Below are 18335 nucleotides of genomic sequence, written 5' to 3'. Positions count from 1 at the left end.
ATACACACACACACACACATTATACACAGAGGAAGCACTGGGAGGATATTGATCTCACTATCAGGTCCTTGTGTGAACATTTCAGGACCCCCCCGAAAAAAAGTCTCATTTAAGTGATTAATTCAATATTGTATTAAAGCTAAATAAAAACTTTTTACCTTCTCATCAGCTTGCCACAGTCTGAGCATTCTGCAGTAAAGAAAAAGTATGGACAGTTTTCCTTCTTTTATTTTAATATCATATTTTAAAATTCACAGATGTCTTGACTCTTACCCAGGGTGAGAGAGTTTTTTGGGGAGAGAGTCAGTAGAGTATCATGGAACCGGTACAGTGGCGTTCTAGCACCGAGGCCCTCAGTGGGAGGTGTGCACTTGCTGGTTCTTCCTTTGGGAGGTGCTGTGGTAATGGTGTTCAGTCACTAGGGCCTTCCAAATGAAGTTCCCTTAACATGGACAGTCCTTCCATCCTTTGGAAGCTCTGAGCTTGTGGAGGTCCACTCCTCTGTTGTGGCTTCTTTGCCTTGCAAGATTTACACCTGATTAGGCTGCCAACCTAACTCTTTGTTTTGTAGATTCCCCTACACAGACATTTTCCTCCTCAATCAGTCCAAGTACAGCCCTCTCTTAACGTATGTGTATTTTGTTTAGTTTTGTTTTGGTTTTCTTGCTTTCCTATATGACTGAGGCAGCCCCAGACCCAGGCACCGACCTTCAGACTTCTAAGGCATGAGTCAAATACCAGTTGCTATGTCCCTCGCCATCCAGGGAACATTTCTAGGTTCCCTAGTCTGTTGTCCTTGGATGAGTTTACAGGGGGAAGTCCTTCCCTCTCTATCCCAATAAAAGGTGACCTATAAAAGGTGACCTGGAACTGGCAGGATGCCAAAGAGCTTTCGCTAATCAAGGTCTCACTTTTGGTCTCATCAACATCCCTCCCTGAGTTTCTAGTTGGTTAATGGATAATGTAAGCACAACTGATTTTTAAAAGTGGTGTGAAAGCAGTCTAGCACCGAGCTTTGGACCGGGGGACTCCTTAACATATTATCTTCCAAAACTTTGATACGGGAAAAATCCAGTTTTAATATCTTATTACATTTCAGTTCAATAAATATTTGATAAATGAGTGAGTATAGACAAGGATGTTAAAATTCACATGGTCTAATCTTTTCATTTAATAAGTGAAAAGGTTATAATAACTCCAATTCAAATCTCAGTTAAAAAAACACCTAATTGAAAGTATATCATATTGACAATGGAGGAGAGAAATGCCATTAATAAGAACAGTATAGAAATTTTGTGTACTTTCAGTAAATTTGTCAGCATGACTTCCCAGAAAGCAAAGTGAAGGGAGTCATATTTTTTTTTTTAAGTAGATTGGCAATTCCCGTCAAACAAGTACATGCTATTAGGGATTACCTTGTCTAGTTAGTAATGCAGAAAATAATTTCTAGCTATTTAGATGACAAGCAATTCATGCTCCCCACCAGGCAAGCTCATACTATTAAACTGTGAAAGTCAGGAGTTTGCTTCACGCACTCATTTTTAATTTTATGCCCTGGGGAATACACACAACATTGTAACTTGCAGCACAATGGCTGAACAGAAAGAAAACCCAGGTTTCTGTGAATATAGACCAGCTGGAGTCCAGACATTACAAAGTTTCCCTAGTAACTAGTACCCAAGAATTCTTTGTATCCAAGAACATGTACTGCATCGCAAATCATGTGGAAAAAGGCTAATTGAAGCCAATAGACTGAAGGAGAAGGAATATAATTCTCGTGATTCGCATCATTCTCCCCTAATAGGATCCACTGATTAGAAAAGGTAGTTTCCTGAAAATGTTCACTTGGGTCCAAAATATGATGAATCAGACATCAAGATCTATGCATTCACTTTTGTGGTGGTTATAAGATAAGCAGTTTCTGGCTTGGTGAGCTAATGTGGTTTTAAAGCCTTCTCCAGTTTAGAGACCTTGAAGTTATCTCAGGATGGCAGCAATTTTAGCTTAGTAGACTGAGTCCCTGAGGGGACATTCTGGAAGATTATTTTATTAAAGAATATTTTGCTAAGAAATCCTTTCAGTGCCTCCTCAGTGCTTACAAGATAAAGTCCAAATCCTATGGTGTGATATATAAAGGCCTCCGTGATTGGTCTCTGTCTACCTTTCAAGCGTTATCTTCTGTTTCTTTACATACATCTGAAATTCCCGCCCATTCTAAACTTCTGGCTACTGAAATGCACCTTATTTTTTTAAATTTCCGAGTTTTTGTTTGTAATTTTCTCTCTGCCTGTGACACACACACCGGCTCTATTTGGTAACAAATATGTGATGTTAATTTAAAATAATAGAAAAGCTTGGTTATCGAGGGTCTCCAGTAATCTAGAAAACTCCAGTAATCTAGAAAACTCTTGACCGTCTCCCTCTCAAATTGTTCCTCTTATGACCGCCCTCCTTCCAGGTGATGGTGAAATCTAGCCTTTCACATTTTCTGTATCAAGATCTTGAAGTCATCCTTGACTCCTCCTTTGTTTTGTACTGCACATCCAAATCCTTGCTCCGCCTTCATAATATATCTAGAATCCACACTTCATATGAATTCCACCACTACCACTCATGTCCATGACATCGTCATCTGTACCCTGTTGGGTTGTTGGAAAAGTCATGATGTATTTTTTCTGTTTTTCGTTGCAAAAATATGTCATGACTTTTCCGACAACCCAATAGATTAATGTAAAAACCTGACTCATCTCCCTTCCACTGTTGTACAATGAGAGTCTCTTTTCAACATAGCATTCAAAGGGACATTGTTAAAAAAAGAGAAAAAGTTAGACCCAGTCACCCCTCTGCCTCAAATTCTCCATGGCTCCCTATTAGCACTCAGTAAAAGTCAAACTCATTACAATGGCCTATAAGACTGTGTGCTCTGGGCCCCCTTCCCTATTACTTCTCTGCTCTCACTATTCCACGTGCTCCCCCTTACTTGTATACCTTCCCTTCCAATCATAATGGTATCCATGGTTTTCCTAGAACATGCTAATCATGTTTCCCTTGCTGTTGAGTTTGCTTGGAGTTTTCATGAGCAGCTCCTTCATGTCATTTAAGTTTCTACTTAAATGTTATCGCCTCAGAGAGACCCTCACTGTTAGCTAAAATACCACGTCTCCTCCACCTTGACACTGTTTTATTCTCTTAAAGAGCCTTTATCATTCTCTGACACAATAATGCTTTTTGTGTGTGTGATCTGACTGCCTAGCCAGAATAGAAACTTCATGAGGACAAGGTTTTTAATGTCTTATTGCCAACTGTCTAAAACATTTAGATAAACATTTAGGTAATTTAATAAAGATTTCTTTTAGTTTTTGTGTTAGTCTCCAAAACCACACAATACTGTCATCATGATATGTCTTGGGAAGAATGAGAAAATTATTGCTGTCAATCATACACCTTCATCCCTGATATTTTTAGATCATATGTAGTCAGAGTTATCCTTGATGCTTTCTTCTCCCTCACTGTCCCATCTAATCAAGTCCCCACAGTCTGTCTGTTTTCTCCATCCCACTGTCATTTGTATTTTTGCCTGGAATGATAACAGAAGGCAAGATTCCAGACACCAAGTCCTCTTCCTCCCTCCCCAAAAAATGTCCTTCCTGTTTTGCAGTCAATATAATCCCTAAACACATGAATGCAATCAAATTAGTTCCCTGCTGAAACACCTTAAATGGTTTCCAGTTTCCTTGGGATAAACTCCAACCTCTTTTCAGTAGCTGTTGATCACTCTGACTCTGAGCCTCTGCTCCATTCAATTATAATTAATGCTCCTCCCACACCAAACTTTTTCAGATGTTCTCAAAGCAACAATCTCACTACTTCAGGCCTCTGTCCAGGATATTTGCTGTATCTGGAACTCTTTGACTTCTCTTTCTTTACTAGCCTTCTTCCCCGCCATTTCCAGTACCCATCTTTCCCTGTTCTCTCACATAGATCTTAGGCTTTTCTTCAGAAATATTTTTCAGACTCCTTAGCCAAGGTCAAGTCCTCTCCCCTGTGGTGCATTTCAACCTGGTTTTCCTTTTCATAAAATGTATGACATTTAATTGCTGTGTATTTGTTTTTTATCCCCTTTCTTCCTACCATCCATTTCTGTAGCATGGTCAACATATATATTTAATTTCTGTTACCTCCAGAAGACTCTACAAAGTATTGACTCAATATACCAACTATTAGCACAGTGTCTCCAAACCAAAATGGTATATGCTGTCTGTTTTTTCCGTTCCTTTCCTACTGGTTCTATCCTTCCCACTCCAAGGTGTTAAGGATAAGACGTATTAAATGACATCATATGGGATTTGCATAACATGTTTCTGAATGACAGAAGCATTAGCATCTGTGAAGAAAACTTTGATATACATAATCTAGATGGTCCTCAATTTTTCTTGTAGACAAGCCCTGGCCTGTCATAGCCCATCCCTGACCCAGATAAGCCTGCCCAAATATGGCACTCCCCTAGTTCCTAAATTGCCAAGCAGTCCATTTTTTATTCAACTACTTGTTTGGAACTGTTAAAGAACTCTGAACTGCTCTTTTAAGCGCTTTTTGATTTACTGTCAGCAAATTACTATGGCATTCTCTTTTAGTAAAATGATGTCAAGTGCCCAATGGGAAGCTTTAATTTTTCCAGATACTTGGTCTCCAGAGATGTGGAAATACCACAGTCACTGTGCATTGCCCATAAACTCCATGCATTCGCATTTTGGAGATGTTTACAATTTTTTCAACATACCTTTCCCGTGTCTCTTGCAGAATTACTACTTCCCCAATCTCTGAAGATTTTAGTCAGAACAGTGAAGAAACTACTTAAATGATATAGAGATTTTTAATACTTAAGCTAGCCCTCACTTTGGGCTGGACCTTGTGCTTAGTGCTTGACAAATATTATGTTATTTAAACATCAGTATCCTTCAATCCCATATTACTTGCCGAATTTCTTCGTATAATTCTATACCACTCCCACTTGGCCATTTCTCAAGCCTGTGAGCATAACTCAAGGCCTTTGCCCCTGGTGTTCTCTTTTTCTGGAATGTTCTTCCGTATAGCTTCATGACACATTGCTTTACCTCCTTCAGGTCTCTACTCAAGTGTCACTTCTCAGAGAGGTCTTTCCTACTCTATTAAAATTGTACCCTCAAATCTTGCCCCCCAAAATACTATCTCAATGCTCTTTTTTTCCCCCTCATCGCACTTATCACCATTTAAGACACTGATTTTATAACTTACCTATCGTGTTTATTGCCTCTTTCCCCTCTAGAAGGTTGACTGCCATGATAGCAGAGGTTTTTATCCCTGTTTGCTGCTATAGCTCCAGCTTTCAGAATAGTGCCTGGCGCTTAGCATGCGCTCAAGAAATATGTAGTGAATGAATGAATGAATGATTATCCTCATGTATTGAAAAAAAAATTGAGATTAAGAACTGCAAAGATTGTAGGGCTAAGAAGTGTCGGAGCTGTGATTTGAGCAGCTCTTTATGCCTCAAAGCTCAAGCTTTAAAACCTTGTTCTTTGCTGCCCTTCTCAAAACGGCGGGGCTGATTAAACAGGCTGTGACCACTGTCAGAGCTCATCTCTTGTGTGTTATTTTTCTCAGCTGATGTCTGCGTTCTGAGTGTGCCGCTATTGCTCCTCCCTATATCATCTATACCACACTGATGTTTAGAGAGACTAATTTACCTCATTATACTTTAGTTAATCCTCTCTTCCTTAGAATGGGACTGGTGTAATAGTAATATTTCATGTAGTACGGATCACTGCAGTCTCCAATGCATGTTTCCAGGCGCTGTATCATCTCTCTTTTCATCTCTTAACAACTCCATGGAGGATATATTATCATCACCTAGTCTTACTGATGAGAAAACTGAGGTTTAGAGATTAAAGAAATCACTCAAGTTTGTAAAGCTATTTAAGAGGGACAGCCGGGGCGTGAATTATTCTCTGGGGCTTAAAATGGCATGCTTTAATGTTTTTTTCAATATTACGTCATGCCACCCCCAATCTCCCTTCTACAGGAATCTCCATTTCTCTTGGCCTCAAGTCATTACTATAGCGGTTTAGTTTTGAAAGTGTCAGAAGGATGCTGCTGTAATACCCTTTTACCCATAGGGCATTCTTATACCAGGACAGTGGGGCAAAATGTAACCTTTTAAGCTGGATGTCAGCCACACAGCATGTGACATTGACCAAGTTATGTAACTTCTCAGTCTGCAAGTATCTCTCAGTGATGCTGTAAGAACTAGAGAAAGTCTAATTACTAAATACCAGGTGATAGTAAATTAGTTGATTGTAAAGAATCACAGTGTGCTGACTGTCATCTATAGCTTTTGTATTTGAGGGCAATGTTATCAATTGTAGCTAATATTTACATAACTCTTTATAACCACAGACTCTTTTAAAGGTGTTTTCTTTTTAAAGCATCTCAAGAAAGCATTGTGAAGTAAGATTAATTTCCATGTAACAAAGAAATCTATTCATATAGATTAAAATGAGTTGTTCAAAATTCATAGAATTAGTAAGCATTGAGCTGGTATTCCAAATTGTGTCTTTCAGTACCACCACTCCAATTTTGAACTTTACATGGAAAAAAAGCAATGTGAGCCTCTCAGTGATGATGACATGCTAACAAGGATTAATAATTAAATATTATCCTAAAAAAAAACACCCCACGCACTTTAGGCCATGACATAACACATCTTCAGAGAAGTGTAATTTTGTAAATCAAAAGGAAACAAGATCTCTGAACAGATGTTTGCAAGTCAGTATTGTACAAACAATTTTGAAGCTTCTGGAGAAATATGAAGTCTGCTTTATATATTTGCAAACCTCCCCCTGATTTAACACACTCATTTTTTTTTCCTCAAGGAAAACTTATTTTAATGTCAAGTAAATACATTTTCATGAAGGGAACCATCTTGCTTACTATATTTTTGTAGTTATCAGCACCGAAGTCCTGTGCATCTGAGAGGAACCCTTTTCCAATTCCTTAGTCGTTAACATATCTATTGCTAGTATTTGTGATATGGCTATGTGCCAGCCACTATAGTAAGTATTTAAATAAATTATAGGATAGATACTATTATTTTGCTCATTTTAAAGGTGAGGAAACTGAGAGTTCAACAGTTGTTGGTTTGAGATTGAAATTTGCTTCTACAGCACAATAGGAATTTTTAGTTCTGATAAGTTCTTAGCTATCTGCATTGTTGAAGGTATCCCTGAAAAATGATATCTTTAATTATTTACTTAAATCACTCTCCCTTTCTCCCTTCAGTTTCTGAAATATTCAGCAGAATTATTATTTTGCAAAACCTTTGATTGGTAAATGTCACATTCTGTCCCCTTTTATGTGGGGTGATTGCAAGCCTTGAAATAACCCCTAAGAGTGCATGAACAGGGAGAAGCAGGAGGTCTGGGAAACTCAAAAAGGTTAATAAACCTTTATTGAAATGTACCATATAGATAGAGAAGCACATAATACATAATTATATAACTCCATGAAGTTTTATAAACTGAAAACACCTTCGAAAACAGACACGCTCTCTCCTGTCCTCTCCCAAGACCCCACCAAGAGGAACCACTGTCCTGACTTCTAATACTATACATTACTTTTGCCTATTTATGAACATCATACAAATGGAATCAAACTATATATGGCCTCTTTTGTGTCTGACTGCTTCTCTTCAACATTTGCTCTGTGAGATTTATCTATGCTATTGCTTGTATTTGTAGTTTTTAAAATCCTCATTGTAGAATAGTATTCCATTTTGTGACTATGCTAAAGTTCATTGTTGGACCTTTGAGCTGTTTTCAGTTTTTGTTATTTTGCTTCAATAAATATTCTTGTACACATCTATGAGTGACCATATATAAGCATTCCTATTTATCCATATATGTAGGAATGGATTTGCTAGGTGTGTGTAGGTGCAGGTTTAATAGACACTGCCAGTTTCCCAAAGTGGTGGTACCTATTTATATTCTCAGTAGCAATAAATAAGAATTCCAATTGTACCATAACTTTATCAATATTTATTTACAATCTGTCTTTTCCATTTTAGTCATACTGCTATTGTGGTGCTTTATTATGGTTTTAACTGAAACTTCTCTGATGATCAATATAGTTGATCTTACATGCTTATTGCCTATTTGATTTTATTGTTTTGTGAGGTACCTAGTCAAGTCCTTAGCCCTTTTATCTATTGATCTGTGTTCTTTTCTAATGCATATAATTTAAAAAGTCAAATAGTTTTACATTATTAGTTATAAAAAACCAGCAATTCTTTGCTCTTGTCTCAAGCCATTCCCCCTCTCCAGTCAGTCATGTTCTTCCCCATATCTCTAATAATGATAATAATACATTTATATTATTAGTTCTTGATTTCCCCATTTTAGGCATTATCTGTTGACCACAAAGGAAGATGAAGATTTAGTTCTTTTTCAGCCTCTCACCTACAACACACATAAAGGCACGCATGCATGTGTGTGCACACATTCCCACACATAAACACGTCTCATTTCTCTCTTCTATTTTGGTTAGATAAATATTCAGTGTTTACCTTATTATGTCTATGTAAATGATATTTATAAGTGAGCACCAGAGTTATCCATCATTATTTCTCCTCTATCGCACAATAGTTTGCTTTCCCTGGATTTAATGATTTTCTCATTTTGTTATTGTTTGCTCAGTTTTTTTATTTACTCAACATTGTTTCAATCCCAGATTTTCCTCAAATAATAATATCCTCTCAATACATCAAAATGCTTTTTATGCTTTATAACTTTAACTTAATGAGGAAGTTTTTCAAGACCCTTCTTACTGCCTCCGTTTTATACTAGAAGCTCTTTAGGTCTATGATATAGCTATTATCTTTGTATTTTCTTTCAGTATAATATTGGGTTGTCAGAAAAGTCCTGACATATTTTTTCTATGTTTTTCGTTGCAAAATGCGTCATGACTTTTCCACAACCCAGTAGCTTTTTTGTTCAGTCTTCTGTTTCCTGAATACTGTCTATTTCTCTTTTTTTTATTATATCCTCTTTTTTTTACAGAACAGATAATCAATTATCTTCCTGAAAAAAAATGCAGAGAAGATAAATTGTTCAAACATTGCATGTCTGAAAATGTTTTTACACTCCCTTTGTACATAGTTGCTAGTTTGGATAGGTATAAAACTCTAGGCTAAATCAGGGTAGTCTTCAGAATAGTGTAGGAATAATTCTATTGTTATATTTTCCAGTGTAATTTTGAGAAATGCAGTGCCATTCTATTCTCGATCATTTGTATACACCTACTTTTCTCTTTCTGGAAAATTGTGGCCTGTTTTTTAACATCAGTGTAATAATATTTGATGATGATGTACCTTTGTGATGTAATTTATTAAACCAATGTACTAAGCACATTGAAGAGCCTTTCAATTTGAAGTTCCTTGTTTCATTTTTGAGAGTTAAAAAAAATCCTTTGATGATTTACTACCCTGAATTTTCTTTGTTCTTTATTTCTGGAACTCCTATTATTTGGATGTCAGACCTTTTGATTGGTTTTTTAATTGCTTGCTTACTTCTGCCTCATTTTCTGTCTTTCCTATATACTTTACTATTGGTTCTTTTGGGGGATTTTGAAATATTTCATCAATTTTATATTCCAAATTTGTGTAATTTATTTCTAACATCTCATTTCATTATTGTTTTCTGATTTTTTTTCCAGTTCTTGTAGGTAGTATCTTCTTCAGTGTTTCTGAGTGTGCAGTAGCAATAATTTTTTAAGTTATCTTATTACTTAGTAGAGTCTGTTTTATCTAAGTTGATTTTTTTCTGCTACTTTTTTTTTTAGTTTGTAAGTTTTTTATTTTTTAACTGGATATTGATTCATTATATATTTGCATCTTAAAATACCACCCAATTTAGTGAAAACAAGGCATTTAATGGCACACCAGCAGCAGAAGTGGCTTATTAACTAGTAATAATTATTACAAAGTCATATCTATATAAAAATAAACACTAAAGAGAACAGACTTGACTAAAGTTAATAAGAAACAACTATAATTATAAATACCAGATTTTAAACAGGAATTTGTAAAGGTTTTACTACATAAGGATTTCAAAGTAGTCAAAATACACAGTAATCTCAAACTTGGAGGATACCAAATTAACAAATTTCCTCTTAGCTAAGGCCTGTCCAACCTCAGTAACATTTCTGGATGAAGCATAAAGTTACTGCTATACATTTTTAAAGGACTGGTCCAGTTGTGCTTTCTCTGTTTTTAATGCCTGCTCTTCATTTACAGTATTGGCAGCAGCATCATTCTGTGGATTGTCTAGAATGTCCTTGTTGAATCCATCTGACTCCTCATTTTGATCCTCACCCATATGAACATCTTCAGCTGTCTGTGCTCTGGGTGTGTTCATTAACAAGTCATTTCCTGGGGACTATTCCTCAGTAGCTTTGCCTGCCTTCTTTCCAAGGCCAGTTGTATATTTCTCTCAATTCTTTGTTGTTGTTCTTCGGTTAGGCTTCTACTTGACTCAGAAGCAAACTTCTCACTTTCAAATGAATTTGTCTAATTCAGTAGCAGTTATATCATGGTCATTATTTTCCCCTACTTCATCATTATTGCTAATATCATCTTCATGTAAAATAGGCAGATCAAGTTGAATTTGTTTTATACAGGTCTGAACTTCCTTTTGATTTCCCAGGTATTCCACTCTGTCAATAAAAGCCTCAAATTGAGTTTAGGGAATAGCCTATGTGCCCCATGCTCCATATGTCTAATTAGTGTCTTCAAGTCTTCAGCATCATGACCTTTACCTTTGAATTTTGCGTTATCAAACACATGCCTCAATGCTGGAAGCCCTCTCTCTGAAATTAATCTCTGAGCATCCGGCTTGGGTATATTCCTTTTAACTGTTCTCTTTGGAGGAACAGGAATAAGCGCTTCTCTTCCTGACTCTTCATCAGGTTCAGCTCCTTCACCATCTCTCTCTGGAGAAACTGGAGGTGGGAAAGGATTTGGAAAAGTTTCATCTACATTCTCATCACCTGGTAGATCACTCAAGCCATTCTCCTGTGGTTCCAGAATCTTTTCCTCCTTTACTGGACACTCCTTCTGGATCTTTTTTGAAGATCCATCTTCCTCTAACCTGGTCGGCAAGACTCCATCCTAGGCCTTCTTGCTTCATTTATGCGCATGGCTCACGCAGACTGCAGCAGCCACAGCACAGTGCTTGACGCGGCAGGCAAACCACATTTCTCGCGAGACTCCAGAGCTACAGCCGTTGGAAGAGCCCTCCTTGTTTGGCGCCAAGTCTGCCTCTGCTACTTTGTTTTTGTCTTTGCCTTTTGTCAAACACCTAGTAGCCTTGGCTGTCTGCTCACTTTTATGAGTGAGCCATTAAAACTTGGTTGAAAACTTAGTTTGCTCATGTGGGATGTTGATATAAATGACTTCAGGTTCATTCTTTTGAACTAAGTTGTTGTCGAGAAGATTCTTCCAGTCTGTTGGAAGGAATCAGTTAAATTTTCAGAAGAATTAAACTTGGTTGCTAGCATTCTGAGAGCCAGGTGGGGAGGACAAGGCAAAGGGTTTCAAAATTCAGCATGAAAATTTCACTTAATTTTCTTGTTTTTAGAATGACACCTATGCTCTCAACTGTCTTCCGGTTTTTTTGTGGTACCCTCTGCTTAAAATAAACCTTCAGTCTTTCCTGGGGCAGGGGAATGGCAGAAGTCAGGCTGGGGTGAGAGAGCAACTCTGATGAATCTAACTGCTTCTTTATCTAATTTCCAACTAGTTTTCTTCTTTTAGCTTTACTAGTCTCCACAGTTCAAGAGACACCTAATGGCACCAATTCCTGTGTTCTGTGGTGTAAATCAAGTTGCTTCTTGGCTTTCTTCATTGTAGGCTATGAGTCATTTTTCTCATGCCTTCTGAGGGAGTTGACACTCATCCATCTGTTCTCAAGCTTCCAAAATTATGTTGTCCTTGTCTCCTCTTCCTCTCCAATGTGCTTTGCCTTTGAGGGTTTATGGCGTTTATAATTTTCTTCAATTATTTTATTAGTTTCTGGTGAAGAAAGTAGAGGCAAATGTGAGTATTTAGTCCAGCACCTTTAATTGGAAGCTAGTCCCTCAGTTCAAAAATTGTTTCTAACGCACAGATGAAAAGTCACAAGGAACCCTGGCCAATGTGGAAATGTATATGCAACAATAGTAGAAAAACTGTGAATATAGTCAGATTATATAAAATATGTTTCTCTTTAAAGAAAATGATTGGGCATAGGGATGAAATTTTATTTTCTAACTATCCCATGACAATTGCTTTTTGTAAGAAAAAAAAATCAAGACGAGACCTTCTGAAAAAGTAAAAATTTCCTCTTTGGAAGTAGAGTATCTCTCTAATTACAAAGGCCAATAGAGCATTATTTAAGGTGTTAAATGTCTGAATTATTCCTGTAAATTTGCAGGATATTATGGGAAACTGAGACTATAAATTGCCGCTCTACAAAGAGTAGTTAAGTAAGGTTTTAAAAAAATTCAAGAGCTATTTCACATGAAATTTCATTTAAAATATAATTTCAAATGATTTGGAAGTGTGCCTTTCAATGGCTTGGGAAATGACCAAGGGCATATAAATAAGAAGAAATGGTAAAGGGAATTGTTGTACATAATTGGGGTTGAAGGACCATTGAGATACCACAGAGATGAGCACTGGGCTCAGACTTATTTAACAACTTCATTAATAATCTGGAAGAAGGAGGATTCAACAAGTTAATTAAATCTACAGATGGTCCTTAGTGGAAGTTACAAATACCAGGGAGAACTGAGAAATAATATAGAAAGACCTGGGGGTCAAAATCTTTGAGCACAGAAGAGCAAAATTAAATTTGAGAAGGATAATTACAATTGAATATACTTTGTTCAATGAAAAAAAAACAGGAGTTAAACTGCAAACAATTAATGCTGAATTGAAAATAGTAGAGCTAAAAGAAATTTTGTGTTGGATGATTAAATTAGTTAGACAAGAGCAGAGCCTTGTGACTCTAGAAAATATATTCATTTAAAAAATAAAATGCACTTTTTCATAAGTTGTATGCCTAATTGTCACAAAACAGTTAGGAGATTGCTGGCTTTACAAACATAAGTAAGAATTGCTCTAACCCTTACATGTGCTTACATGTTAGTAAGGTGGATGGATTAGAACCTCACAAATATACTTTAATGGATTAATGAGGTTAAGATCAAGAAATGATGGGGTGAATGATAGGACATTGGAGGAATCATTGAGAATGGACTATGAAGTAGTTAACTTCAACTTTTAAAGATGGACTGTTAGTGTTAATGTGGTCGGAAGTTGGGAAGATGAATGAGTAATTTTATATGCTGCCCCTGTAGTACCTTCCGTGGTAGGGAGCCCTCTCAGATCTGGGTGTTGGAAAAGCTTGTCTGATTTCAATGGCAAAGTCAACAAAATAGAATCCTACCAAGGCCTGGGGGCCAGAGAGAAGCCTGGTGGAAGTTGTAGTCATAACCATTAGAAAGAAAATCATCTATATGCAAAGACACAGATGGGTAAGATGCCAACCACTTATTGAATACCTCACCTGTGTCAAGATTGTTCCAAGCACTTTACATAAATTAACTCCTTTAATTCTCACACTCATCTACAGAATTAGAAATTATTCTTATCCCCAGTTTGCAATCAAGAAAACTGAATCCTAGAATATGTAAGAAAATCACCTAAGATTAAGTGCTAATAAGCACAGGGAAAGTGGAATTCAAACCAAGGGGGTTACCTGCTTCTAAGATACATATACATATACATATACATATACATATACATATACATATACATATATCCATCCCAGCTGTGTTACATCATCACTTATAGGATGTTAGCGTAAATAATATATGCATAACTCATGTGTGTATGTATTTTGTCTGTTCTTCAGAATTTTAAGTGCTTGTCCCAGGCAAAGAAACATTTTTCTTCTGGGACTCTCACTGACAGAGCTGTTCTTATATATAAAGTCTGTGAGCAGAATTCACGCTGCAATTTCCAACACAAAATCATCTTAAAGGAAGAATGTTTTGTACTTGGATCGATTGATTATTTATCTTGGGAGGGGAGACACATAAATTAACATGTAGCAGAAATAACATAATCTAATAATACCATTACCTACTATTACCATCTGTTGGGTTGTCGGAAAAGTCATGACACATTTTTGCAACAAAAAACAGAAAAAATACGTCATGACTTTTCCAACAACCCAATAGATAAGACCCCTAAGAATCACCATGTTTTAAAATTTAAGTATTAATTAATAACTTCTAGAGGTAATGCTTGTATTTGTTAGAATATTCAAATATTTTACAAGCTTAGTTACATGAAAAGTCTCTGTGTCCTCAATCTACAAGTTTCCCTACTCAGAAGGAACAAGAATGAGCAATTTCTTGCATATAGGCTACTAGGCCACCAATTTTATTTTGTTTCTTCCCATTATATTATTTTTTTTAGTGATTTATTTTTTTTTTATTCCCATTCCCCAACCCCTCCCCTGTGGCAGCCATCAGCTTGTTCTCTATATCTATGGGTCTGTTTTTGTTTTGTTTTGTTTATTCATTTATTTTGATTTGTTTTTTTAGATTCTACATACAAGTGTGATTATATTTGTCTTTCTCTGTCTGACTCATTTCACTTAGCATAATACCCACTAGGTCCATCCATGTTGTTACAAATGGCAAGATTTCATTCTTTTTTATTGCTGAATAATATTTTGCGTGTGTGTGTGTGTGTGTGTGTGTGTGTGTGTGTGTGTGTACACATACATACACACCACATCTTTATCCATTCATCTATTGATGAACATCTCGGCTGCCAGCATATCATGGCTATTACTAGTAATGCTGCAGTGAACGTAGGGGTGCATCAAATTAGCATCTTCATTTTCTTTGGATAAATACCCAGAAGTGGAATCGCTGGATCGAATGGCAGCACTATTTTTAATTTTTTGAGGAACCTACATACTGTTTTCCATAGTGGCTGTACGCAGGTGATGTGGGTTTGTTTAGAGCTGATGAGGATGCCTTGTAGAATATAAGAGGAATTAAATAGATTGGAGAGAATTAAGATACACTTCATAACTTTATTTGAAATCTGCTAGAATGGGAAAATTCCATATGAAAAGTGTGCAGAAAACCACTAATAAATGGAAAGAAATGGAAGGATAAAATATAGGGAGCTTTACTGGAGAGTGAGCAAGATATGAAGGGGCAGTTCAGGAGATTAGCAGTGAGAAGAGACGTCGAGGGTGACTGATTGCTTTAGCCTCTCTATATCTGCCCTCTCTTTGAAACTAATCAGAATTCCTCAAGCTTCTGTGTTTGTAATAAAAGTGAGGTGGTCTGAATTGAAACTTAATCACATTTAGGAAAGTCAAGTATCCCTTCTGGGAGAGATCAAGCAGATTATGAAATGATTTTAGCGAACTGGTAACAAGACCATTCTTTTCTAACTTTTGAATCTGTATTTGGCCAGATAAAACACATGGAAAGAAAATCCTGTTTTGGTCCCTGGGGCAAGACACCTAAGATATATTTCTTTCTAACGTGTACTTAAATGACTCATTCAGCTTCTAGGGCTCACTTCATGCACTAAAATGGCATTGGTGATTGTGGAGAAATTTCTTCATGATAGAGTGGAATCCCTTCTATTGTTCTAGTAATAGTAATTCCTCCATTATTTAACACTATATGGGAAATGCCACAGGTCATGTTAAATGTAGAACCTTGAAAAGCATGAAATATTAAGAGCATAATTCTACTTTTTGGCATCAGTAGAAATTATACTGGCCTCTCTGAAAATAACACCTGAATCGAAGTCTTCAAAATGAAGCAGCCTGAAAAAAAATAATAAAAAAGAAACATCAATCCTCAAAACCAACCAAGTATGAGAATTTATTGATTTAGGGAAAAAAAAAACCCCACATGCACTAGCTGAGACGACATCGAACCTACAGACACCAGGTCAATTCATGCAGACTTTAAATGTCATTTCGGTACCTTCCTCAATTCCAGGAGCGTGAAGTTGCAAGTTTTGGCAGAAGCAGTTTTCATTTGTGCATACTTAATGAGGAAACTTCCTTCATCACATAAATGAATTTTTACCCCAATGTTTGTCATCCAAACATCAGCAATCGAGTAGGTCATACCCTGTGAACTTGCTCATTACCTGCAGTTTTGCCTTTGTCCTAAGAAGAAAAATCTATAGGGAACTAAGCTTGTAGGAGGGGACTGTTGTTTACAAATGTTTTCTAAAGCAATTTTCCAATATCAGTAAATGAAATTACCACATTTATAGAACTACTTAACTCATTCACATATAAAAATAATCTAATTCATTTAGAAAATAAAAATCGGTTTCAGAATGCTATGTACAAGAACTGACACTGATTTCATCGCAGTGAAACAAAGAATTTCTAAGGAGAGGACTAAAGGAAAACAATGACCTGGCCACCTAGGGCCGCTTGTGAAATGCAGAATCCATATGTATTCATTTAGCCCAAAAATGGTTGTCGACTCTTTGCTATGTATAGAAATGATCTGGAAAACAAATCCAGATCATGGACTACCAGGGGAGATGAGAGACACACAATAATTATTAATACATGATTTAAAAATGATAAATTCTGTGTGAGATCCATAAAAAGCTTCGGTAGGATTTTAGAGGAGGACTATTACTTCTGTTTTGGGGGAAATGGAGGAAGGATCAAGAAAATTGTCATGAATGGCAGGCATTTCAATAGAGCCCTTAAGGAATGATTCAGATGCATCCAACTCAAAATAGAGAAGTGTCATTCCACACAGAAAGAATGGCATGAACAAAAATTTTGCTGTGTGGAATTACAGGAACACCTTGGGAAAGCGGAGCAATCTTGTTTGCAAAGTAGGTTGGCGTTACACTTATTTGTATTAAGCTCAGATGCAAAGGTGAGTTAATATCTCTCACAGTTGCTGCACACTGCCACGCTATCATTGTGTGCTCTCTCTCCTTATTTAATCTCTTCTGCCCCTCACTGCTCCCTACTCTCATTTCTCGCTCTACCACACAGATAACTATTGGGTTGTTGGAACAGTCATGACGCATTTTTGCAATGAAAAACATAGAAAAAATATGTCATAACTTTTCCGACAACCCAATATTTAATGCATCTGATATGTTTCTTTACTTATATGTGTTCCTTTAAATGTGTGTTTCTGTTTTTTTGTATTTTGATATTCAATTTATTTAACTAGTATAATGCTGTATATTTTACTGTGGTTCTTCCATTTAAAAAACTTAGTATCTTTATTCAAATGTAAAATTTAGATTGATTGCCCTGTTTACTTACAGTCCACTTACACTGACTCGCACTGCTGCAGTAGTCTAAGTGTGCTTCCATCATGTTTTTCTTACACATTTGCCCTCAAAATAAACCCAGACAGCTGCAAGCAGTGTTACTATGAACAGCCCCTTCACTGTCCCCTTGTGGACCTGTGTGAGAATCTCCCTGGTAGATAGACCGAAAGAGTGACTGATGGGTTGAAATGCATATGTAAACTTTGACTATGTAATACCAGATTGTTTTCAGAATGGCTGCATTAGACCACACTTCTACTGACAATGTACGATTCTGCCAATCTGGTGTATGTAAATGATACATCATTGCTTAATTTTAGTTTCTCTAAGTATCAATGAATTTGAGTATCTGTTCTATGCTAATTTGCCATTTAGAGTTTCTCTTCTTTAAACTGCCTGTTGATTTATTTTTATCATTTTTGTCTTGAGGTTCCTGTGTTTCTCTTGTTGAATTTAGGAATATAAATATGAATGATGTTAAATAGTGGTAGAGATGGGACATTCTCATCTTGTTTCCCATTGCAAAATGTGTCAAAATTCCCTCATAAACTATAATACGATAATATTTTCAGTGAGTTTTTCTTATATCACATCCAGTACAAGTTCTTTTCTGTTCCAGGCCATAGAATGTATATGAGGACTGACAATTAAATTCCCGAACTTGTTGCAACGATGTTGCTAACCATTTTTGATATCAGAGGGATTATTCATTATGAATTTGTACCAACTGGACAAACAGTTAACCAAGTTTGCTATTAGGAAGTGCTGAAAAGGCTGCATGAGAAAGTAGACAACCTGAACTTTTCGCCAATAATTCATGGCTCTTGCATCGCGACAATGCACCAGCTCACATGGCACTGTCTGTGAGGGAATTTTTAGCCAGTAAACAAATAACTGTATT

General features: G+C 36.5%; 1 protein-coding gene and 1 pseudogene across 2 annotated transcripts in view; one reads left to right on the top strand and one right to left on the bottom strand.

Moving 5' to 3' along the window:
* The window catches only part of NELL1 (neural EGFL like 1), an 835074-nt gene that overhangs the window by 632574 nt on the left and 184165 nt on the right, over window positions 1-18335 (top strand). The gene's annotated exons all lie outside the window — the stretch shown is intronic.
* Window positions 10125-18335, bottom strand: part of LOC109387446 (TIMELESS-interacting protein-like) — a 67460-nt pseudogene continuing 59249 nt past the window's right edge.

This window comes from Hipposideros armiger, unplaced genomic scaffold (genome assembly GCF_001890085.2).
Source record: "Hipposideros armiger isolate ML-2016 unplaced genomic scaffold, ASM189008v1 scaffold_159, whole genome shotgun sequence".
Taxonomy (NCBI): domain Eukaryota; kingdom Metazoa; phylum Chordata; class Mammalia; order Chiroptera; family Hipposideridae; genus Hipposideros; species Hipposideros armiger.
The sequence above is the reverse complement of the archived record's forward strand: the minus strand, read 5'-3'. Positions and strand labels throughout refer to the sequence as shown.